Source organism: Camellia sinensis, chromosome 13 (assembly GCF_055761805.1).
Source record: "Camellia sinensis isolate YWXY chromosome 13, ASM5576180v1, whole genome shotgun sequence".
Lineage (NCBI taxonomy): Eukaryota > Viridiplantae > Streptophyta > Magnoliopsida > Ericales > Theaceae > Camellia > Camellia sinensis.
The window spans coordinates 115,782,462-115,789,885 of NC_138973.1; the positions used below are offsets into that span (position 1 = coordinate 115,782,462).

The 7,424-nt window shown below is 31.9% G+C and overlaps 1 long non-coding RNA gene across 5 annotated transcripts; it reads left to right on the plus strand.

The window, feature by feature from the left end:
* Positions 1-1,059: 1,059 nt before the first annotated feature.
* LOC114266706 (uncharacterized) lies at positions 1,060-6,043 on the plus strand. 5 transcript variants are annotated; one of them, XR_014349436.1, is made up of 5 exons: positions 1,060-1,264; positions 1,717-1,780; positions 2,049-2,140; positions 2,702-2,795; positions 2,962-6,043. It is a non-coding gene; the product is annotated as an uncharacterized LOC114266706 (long non-coding RNA). The 5 variants fall into 5 exon arrangements; XR_014349435.1 differs by having other exon boundaries at positions 1,064-1,264; positions 2,690-2,795; XR_014349433.1 differs by having other exon boundaries at positions 2,702-6,043.
* The last annotated feature ends 1,381 nt before the right edge of the window (positions 6,044-7,424 follow it).

Here is a 7,424-nt window from a genome sequence, read left to right on the forward strand (position 1 = left end):
GGTCTCTTTATTTTGTATTGTTGTTCGTGCCTCAGTTCCCCTCAATCCTCTTGAGTTTTGCTTTTGGGTTGTGTTGGTTGCATTTAGAAAAGATTGGTAGCTTGTTTTTCAAAAATCTTGCTGTCCAGAATTTGGCTTCTACTCTCAAGCAATCTTTGCCAACTCTCAACACTTTTACTGGTCTGCAAAACTTCTGAGAATGTGTATTCTCCGCTCGAGCGTCACTTCCTGCGCTCGAGCAATGATGCCTTTTCACTACAACAAAACTAACTATTTACGGCATACATTAAATGCGTGTCGTAGTTAGTACATTCTACGACATTTTTTTTTTTGCAAGTCTTTAATGTTTTGTCAATAACAGCATACATACCATGTAAGTCGTTAATTCATATATTTATGGCATACAAAAGTATACTATAAAAAATATATGTTTTTACGTCTTACAAAAATATGTCGTAAAATATTTGCACTTAAGGCGACATAGATTTCATGTTCTAAAATATTATAACTTTACATGACATGCTAATGAATGTCGTGAAAACTTCTTTAAAAAAAAAAAAAAAATTCAATTTGATTTTTTTTATGACATGTAAAAGTATACCGTAAAAAATATATATTTTCACGGCATACAAAAATATGTTATAAAATATTTATACTTAAGACAACATATATTTCATGTCGTAAAATTTTAAATTTTATATATTTTTTTAATTTAGTGGTTTTTTTAGAAAATGAAAAAATATTTTCCTACTAAGTATATGAAAATAATTTGAATTTAAAAAGTAATTTTTTTTTTCTTTTAAAACTTACTCCACACTCCTCTCATTTTAGATCCATACCTTTTTTTATCCCAAATTAGCTTAGTGAGAAATTATATTTTAATTATAAATAATAAAAACAAAATTTTAGATATTTTTAAATATTTATAAATTTTTAGTAGATATGAAATTTTTTTATTTTTGTTTCCAACAAACTAGGAGTTCTTGTTATAATTTAGATTTTCTTTTAATACAAAAATAATTTATTTTTTTAATACAAAAATAATTTATAAACCTATATATTACATCATTCTCATACCCCTCTCTAACTCTCTGCCCATCGGCGTCGCACACAAACACACGACCACCACCACCGACCACCACCAGCCACTGTCCCTCCGATCACCACCGATATCGTCTGAGCTGGGAGTTCGATTTCGATTTTGAGCCACTGATTTGATTTTCTTTGTGAGTTTCTAGGACTGATCGGAGGAAGATTCACTCAGGTCTCTACACTCTTTCTCTCTCTCTATATTTATGCATATATAGGTCACGTATGTGTTGCATTTGTATACATATGTATTGGCTGCGAACGAAGCTTAAGGGCTACGATGTTGAATTGGCTGCGAATGAAGCTTTTTTCGAAACTTTATCTACAGGTTTTGTTCTCTCAAATTCATATGATCGATCGATCGATGGCTCAAATTTATCGGAACTAAACTCAGAATTTGTCAAAATATGATTAGGTTTCAGTTGATTTATTGACAATTTGACTAGTTTTGATTGAATTTCTTCAAATGATTTCTGTTGAAAATAACAATAATCCCATGCTAGTGATTGCTGTCAATAATCCCCTATTAGTAACAGGCTGGTTGTAGTGATTGCTGTGAGTGCGCTTTTAATTGGAATGCGCATCATGGTAGTTACTAATTTGGAGCTCATGTACTTGCTGATGTAGGAAATTTCAAGAGAAAATAGCTTGTGCATTACATAAAAATGGTTAGATCTTTATGATACTTGAGGTAACCTTACTCGTCTATATTTCTGTCTCTGTGTATGTACATATATTTAATTGAGGTAACCTTACTCGTCTATATTTCTCTCTCTGTGCATGTACATATATTTCTCTCTTTGCTAATTTAATTGTCAAACAGAAGTTGGTTTGGTGCTACTGCTTCTTTATTTATTTATTTATTTATTGTTTTACTCTCTATTATCTGTTTTTTGCTCATCTTTTTTGAGTAGTTTTGGCTGATAGATTTAATGGAGCTTTTTTGTATCATGCTCCAGGTGTCTTTTTTGCTTGGATTTATCCCCATTTTTGTTGCATGGATATATTCTGAGTTGTTAGAATACAAGAAGTCTGCATCTCCATCTAAAGTGTAAGGTTTTCTCTTTAACACGAAGATCAGTAGATTATTGGATAGAGTACACAACTTTTCATTTGCAGTGGTAATCTCTGACCTTATACTCGTTTTTCTCACTACACTTCTTTTTCCTGTGCAACTCCCTAACCTTTTCAGTGTAGAAACAAGGAACTAATTACACAGACTGAAACACATAATCTCTCACTTATCTTCAGATCAATCCAAACAACTGACCGGTTGTATGCTAGTGGACTGACATTTATAATGTATACTATCAGTACTAGGTGGCTTAATTAATTACAAAATTTATATTGTCTTCCCCATTTTTTAGTTGCAAAACATATGCTTTATGTGAGATGATTCTCTAGTACTAGGTAGCTTATTTGATTTGCCTCTCTACTTAACAATCATAGATTCATGAAGTTCATATAGTGAGGTGGAAACTAATCTAGTTCTATTTTACTAGTAAGAAGGGGAAGTTAAATTTTTTGTGATTATTTTCTGTTGAATATTAAGGTTTCTGTTTTTCCCCATTTCAATTTTATTGAGAATTGAATTTTTCAGAAAGATCATCAGGCCATTGATATCCTTCTAGCAGAGATTGATATATAACAGCTTTTTGCTTTCAAACATTGCAAGGGAAGGAAGGTTAAGCTTGCTCTTTATGAAGGTAATTTCTAATCTTTGAATACGCAAGCTTGCATTGTTAGGGAAATTCTATTTTTGTCTCAAATAAGTTTCATTCATTTGCCAAGTGAACCTTATTCAATATTTGGGAAGTCCAAATCTGATCTTTTGATTTTACTTTTGCTTTTGGTTTCTAATTGATCTTACAGGTGAGTTTTTGGTGTAGGCTATGGATAAGAAATGATTGCTGATATTTGGTACTTTCATGTTCTGTTAATTATTATACACCAAGGTAACTCGGTAACGGAAGTAATAAAGTACTATTGAAGTAAATAAATATTGTGCTCGTCTTTTTCAATAGTTTACATTGCACCTTGTTTGGAGTAGTGAGAGCTAAAGAATCAGGATTTTGTATGTGCTGTTTGTTAGTTGATATTGATATTTGTGTTTAGATTTTGTTCACAAACAGAAATCAAAGTTCTGTTCACAATGAAACAAATGTTTTCATATGATGTGAAGGTCTAGGATTTGCCTTCACTTTGAATCAGGGCAGAGGTTTTGCTGGTTACAGTTGCTGTCATGGCTTAATGTTCATGCATTATTTTCAGTGGATTATGTGGTTCAATGATAGAAGTGATGAGCATACTATTTCAGGTTTTTTTTCACACCTAAATTAACAGCTGAGTTGTTTCAATTATGCTACGGCGTTCAAATTTTATTTTAAACATCATGGTAGGATACTAAATCACAGGTTTTTGCACAACCATTGCTCAATAATCTGCATCACTTGGTTAGGTAGAGTACTCTTGACGAAGTTATGAAGATTTGGATTTCTTTAAAACATACATGTCTTCGATTAGTTTTTTCCTGTAAACAGTTTACATCTCTATTGGAATGATCCCATAACTGTATGTATTTCCCAGTGTGTGTGTGTGTGTTTGATGCATGGATCGTATTGGTGGAGTAGAAAGTCAATGACTAATTTCGCTTTGGATCTTGTGATGGATCTTGTGTGTGTGTGTGTGTTTGAAAACTGTTGCAGCCTGTTGGGTTGAGTCCTTTATTCTGCAATGTAACTAGCACAGAGTTGCTGGTCTACTTCTTGGACTGTTGAATAGCCTTAGGCCTGAGAAACTACCCATTTTACTGTACTTTCATTGTTTTCATGTTTGCCTTGCTTGTATCTAGTTGTTGGCAATACTCTGTGAAAAACCCACTAGCTTTTTTGTACTTGGACAGTTCTTTCATAGTGTAGATCATGTGATTTAAAACATAATTCATTTTACTGTCCTTTCATTGTTTTCATTTCTTATTTATTAATTATAAGAAACCTTGTATCTACTTTTTGCTTAGTTCATATCAGACATGCTTAGTTCATATTAGACATGCTTCTTGGAAATGAAGAAACTTGTGCATTTAAAATGCTTATATTATGCCATCAATCATACTTGAATAATCTTGGTTGCTACTTATATGATTTTTATACATGTGACAAGCTGGTCGAACTCCAAGAATGAAATTATGTTTTCTTTATTTGTACACATAATTATGATTCAGCATAACACATTTATCTTTCATGTGACAGTTGCAACCATAGTTGGAACTGTAGTGGCTTTAAATATTACACTCAGGTTTAAATCATACAGTTCCAACTCAAAATTAACTTGCTAATTAGTTCCGGGATGATAATTAGTTCTCTATTAGTTCCAGGATGCTAATTAGTTCTCTATTATTCTTATTCTCATTGTATCCGATCATCCACATTGTGCTTGTACGTAGTTAGTTGAATGTGAAAGCGGCAAACATGCATAGCTTATATAAGTGGATAATTATTTAGTAGAAGTTCCGTGTATTATTTCTTATGTGATGCTGTAACAGCGTAGCAGGAAAAACTTTATAAGTGAGATAATGTTGATTAGTTAGTTGACAAACAATAAATCAACGGATTTTTATTCGCCCACTAATGTATCTTTTTTTTCAATTCTTTATTTAACAGAGTAAGATGTAGACATGTCACCTAATATTTCATGGCTATTTAATAATTTTCTCTTTTCTTACGGAATAGTATTTTTATTTTATTTTATTAGTAGTGCATTTATTTGGATAACATAGTGCATTTTGCTTATTGTGGGTTCATATTGTGTCTATTTTGATAATTTAAATTATTTATTTTACAAGACACATTAAGAAAATTATCTACACAAAGAAAATTAATTTGATCATAATTTAATCAAATATTAATAATCACAAGATTGAATCATAAAATAATATTAAAAAAATACAAAGAAAAAACAAAAGAAGGGGAAGCTTGAAATAGATAAGGGGTGTCATTGGGAGGAGCGAATGTAAAACGACGTGACGATGATACACACGATTAGATCTTTGGACCTTTCTTTCTCAACATCCCATCTGGGTTCTTGAGAAGATGAGTGATTTCAACAAACAACCATTTGGATTTTCTCATTCTATCTCACCTCCTCTATAGCCCTGCTTCTACTCTGTTCTTTTTTACACTTTTAGATCTGTGTTTTTTTTTTTCTTTTTAATATAACTCTCATAATGAGGACTCCAAAATCATCTTCTTGTGTTCTTTAGTGAAGAACTGAGGGGCTTATTAGAGATCCACTTGAATTAGAATGTCCATTTAGTTTTTATAAATTCATCAGGATGAGTAGACTCATAAGTGTGACCACCTCAAAATATATATTCATCAGGTTGAAATTTTCTTTTCTGACATTGATGACATATATAAGTGAGTTCTCCTTGAAGCTTTTTGACACTTTCATTTCCTTTGTTGAACTAATTCTTGATAAATAGGATGAATGTTATGTAGTATGCTTTTACTCTTAATTTTTGTAGGATCAAAGTAATAGTGTGTTGAGCTTAGAGAATGTCAAATGCAAGTAGCATTGGGAGGGGACAAACTTGGTGGTTGTAGAAGGCCAAATTACATCAAGGGATCCCAAGTCAAAGGTGTATCATGTGACTCGTGGATCTATGTGTTGGAAAGTATGGGTGAACCGCGCAACAGTTAACGTGCCGTTGTTTTGTTCTATTCATGAAATGTATGATCTTCAAGATGCAATAGGATGTACAGTTGCATGGCCTAGTCAATTCATTCTTTTGGACCAAATATTAGACTAATTGATTTACAATTTGTAGTTATACTTTTTGGATAAGTCGTATTTTAGAGATTAGTGAATCTTATGATTTGGATACTTTTTTTTGTTTGTATGTTTGAGGTTGTTATCAGCTTAATATGATAGAAGTTGAGGATGAAAGTTAGTATGCGGGTTGTTTGGTGTATGGATATTAGATTTTTTTGCTTACTTCATAGTTACTGATCTGCTTGGTTTGTTAACAGGTTGTATTTTATAAGCTGCGGTCTATATACTGTTAGGCAAGGTTATATTCCTGTATATATATTATATGTAAAAAATAACATTCTACGGCATATAAAATTATGTCATGAAATGTGTAATGATTTATGATATGCAAGAAAATACCATAAAAGATTATATACGATATACAGAGTATGTCATAAATATATTAAAATGACCTTCTATGGCATACAAAATTATGTCGTGAAAACTGATGATTTATGACATGCAAGAAAATGTCGTAAAATATTATATATGGCATACAAAGTATGTCATAAATATATTAAAAATAACCTTCTACGGCATGCAAAATTATGTCATGGAAAGTATAATGAATTATGACATGACAAAAATGTCGTAAAAAATTATATGCAACATACAAAGTATGTTATTAATGTTTAATATATTACTTTTTACAACATTACCTGCATGTTATAAATGATGCTCAACTTTCTACGGCATGTCATATAACGGCATTTGTGTGCATGCCGTGAAAGAGTTTTTACGACATGCATTGCAAGCCATAAAAATTTAATTTTGTTGTAATGTTTTCTTTGTGTTTTGACGCTCGAGTGTCACTTCCTGCACTCCAACGGTAATTATTTTTGTGTTTGGACGCTTGAGCATCACTTCTTGCGCTCGAGCAGTCTGTGCGTATATCAGATTGTAGAACAAACTTTTTGGATCACTTTTTTATTTCATTCTCTCTAAACATTCCAAAAACCCTAGTTTTAGACTCTCTCTCTCTCTCTCTGTCTCTCTCTCTCTCTCTGTCTCTCTAAAACATACATTTTCTCTACAAAAACACCAAGATTTAGTGATTTCTTCACCCTACTCTTTTTGTTAAAAAGGTGGAGTTCACTTGGAGCTTCATTTTCATCCGAACAAAGTTGGGTTCTGCCGTTGTTGAAGTTTTTTCACTCTCTCCTTGGGTCTCCTAGCTTTGAGGTAGGGATTCTTCATACTCTTGTATGAGTTTTACCTTAGCTATTTGTTATTTCAAAAGATTATGGTGATTTGGGAGTTTTTGCCAAAAATCTAGGGTTTGAAATCAAGGGGTTTTCGAATGGTTCCTTGAAAAAGATTGTGATTATGAAATTGGAGTTGATATATATTGAAATGAGGTATTTCCTACATTGAAATTGATTTTTAAAGAGAAATGGATTTTGCTCTAAAATGTAAATGTTTGAGATTGTAAAGACAAAATAGAATTGATATGGAAATTTTGAAATTGAAATGATGATAATGATAAGGGTGGAGTTGGATATGTATTATCACTTCTGTTTGATATT